Source organism: Periplaneta americana, chromosome 15, assembly GCF_040183065.1.
Source record: "Periplaneta americana isolate PAMFEO1 chromosome 15, P.americana_PAMFEO1_priV1, whole genome shotgun sequence".
NCBI classification, from domain to species: domain Eukaryota; kingdom Metazoa; phylum Arthropoda; class Insecta; order Blattodea; family Blattidae; genus Periplaneta; species Periplaneta americana.
The window spans coordinates 167422828-167425406 of record NC_091131.1 but is presented as its reverse complement, the minus strand read 5'-3'; positions in this window follow the sequence as shown (position 1 = coordinate 167425406).

Here is a 2579-nt window from a genome sequence, read left to right as displayed (position 1 = left end):
CTTGCGAATTCTAAATGAGGCATAGAGGGAGTGGACAGCTTCAAATATTTGTGGTGTACTATAAGCAGTAACATGAGCTGCAGCCAGGAAGTCAAAAGGAGGATAGCAATGGCCAAGGAAACTTTTAATAGAAAAAGTAGCATTTTCTGTGAACCTCTGGAAATAGAACTAAATAAGAGACTACTAAAGTGCTTTGTGTGGATTGTGGCATTGTTTGGGGCAGAAACATGGACATTGTGACGAAGTGAAGAGAAGCCAATAAAAGCATTTGATATGTCGATAAGGAGACGAATGGAACATGTGAAGTGGACAGACAAAATAAGAAATGAAGCTGTGTTGGAAAGAATGGGTGAAGAAAGAATGATGCTGACACTGATAAGAAAGAGGAAAAGTAATTAGTTGGGTTACAGGCTGAGAAGAAACTGCCTACTGAAGGATGCACTGGAAGGAACGATGAACGGGAGAAGAGTTCTGGGCAGAAGAATATATCAGATGATAGACGACATGAAGATATATGGGTCGTATGCAGAGATAAAGAGGAAGGCAGAAAATAGGAAAGATTGGAGGAAACTGGGTTTGCAGTGACAGACCTGCCCTTGGGCAGAACACGGAATGAATGAAATAAAAATGACCAAATGGACTGAGTGACTTTTGGGATCACACACTTCTATTGTAGATTAATTATCTGATTCAAGTTGTCTTTCCTCCTTGATATTTACCTCCGTATAGTCGGATTATTACATCATCTACTTACAGAATCTGTAGAACTGTGTGAAGTCTTATTATTTTCATATGTCTTGGTTAAAACAGTGCTGTGCAAACTGTCAGCAATACAACTCTGCGGGATTGATGACTCCGCTGGAAGAGGGAAGTTCCATGCATTCATTTGTAGTTTCAATTTCCATGTTGTTGTTAGTCCCATTAGGATAGAAATCTCATCGTATTCATAAATTTGACGGTTTTTCAGCCACAATGCCTATTTATAAATGTGACCCGTTGCGCGAAAAGGGACCTAAAGTCGTGAAAGGAAATTTTACAGAAAGCAAAATAACGAATTTGCGGTGTAAGAACTGCATTTCTATATTTTGACATCTTGCGCTACCTGCAGGCTTTTTTACATACTAAACTAGGACGTAATTTTGCACAGTGCCTCTTAAATATCTAAATCTTTCTTATAGTTGCTAAGCAAACAAATGAAAACTTTAATTGCATTTTTCTCGAAAATGTAATATCAATATTCAGTAAGTAATATATTAAAAAATCTAGCACCCAGAACCATGGATTTTTTTTTAATCCTCACTATTTCATTCTCTTTTTGAAGCCACAAGAAACAAGAAAATGAAAAATCCGACTTTAGGTCCTATTTCCTGGAACTAGTCACAAATTATAGAGTTAAGAACACACAAAACTATAAACTCACAAGAACTATTATTTTGTGCGAGATCGTGCGTATTTGCTTGTTTTCCGCACAGAACCAATACGCGGTAAGTGTGAAATACCACATTCAATATTCCCAACGTAACACATATAACAATTTCCCTCTTCTTACCGCTTAAGCGCGACATTCATTTTACTGCTTTAGGCTTTTAACATAGTAATAATTATAAATTGGAAACTTACCACTGCAATTTCACCTAAATTGCAATGTTAATTATTGTTTTTAAATATTTGCAAAAATTAAGTAAAGTCTACTACTCCACGAAACTTATTGCATTCCTGATACAAGTAACATTAAGGAAGCCGTGAAAAAATCAACCAGATGCCGATGTTATTACTGCAATATGTTATATAAATAATACTGTTAATATATTTAAATGAAAAATAAATAATTACATAACCTTACCCTTTGTTTTAAGTTTGCATTTATAGACTGGGGGGGGGGGAAAGACAGACGTATATCACGGCCTGCTGGAGTAAAGTAAGCACAGAAAACATTTCATAGCAATAATGTTGAAGAAAGATATTTTGGTTTTCCGAAGTTGCCGTCATTAAACAGAGACCAACATGGAGATTTCATTGTAACTAATTAGAAATTCGTCTTTCAGGTATATAATAAACGATCTTCGCACAAAATAATGTACGATACACGAGCGGTATGTCTATTTTCATGTTCTCGGAAATTAAAAAAGCTCAACTACGTTTCGCTTTTTCAGTCTTTTCCTCGACCATGAAAACGTCAACATACCGCTCTTGTAACGTAGATTACTATTAAAGATAATAGTAACTAGTAACTAAATTAAACAATATTTTTAAGCAACTAGGTTTTCATACGTCTATATTTGAATATGACGCGCAACAATCTCTTTCATACACATTTGGTTGCGAAACTGTCGTCTGTCGCCTGACGCAATAACAAAAGCGATGGTGTTGCCTCTGTAATAAACTTTAGGAACTTCATCTTGAAAAAAATAAATTTACTTCAGATTTTGACACTTCCTTAACATTCTCTCCATTTGGTCCTAAAGCATAAACGTTTCGTGTTGAAAAGTAAAATGGAACGAAAAAAAAAATACAAATTTTCTTATTGTTTGGTCTAATATATTCATATATTGTTGGTATTCATTTTCAGTGAGAGAGTA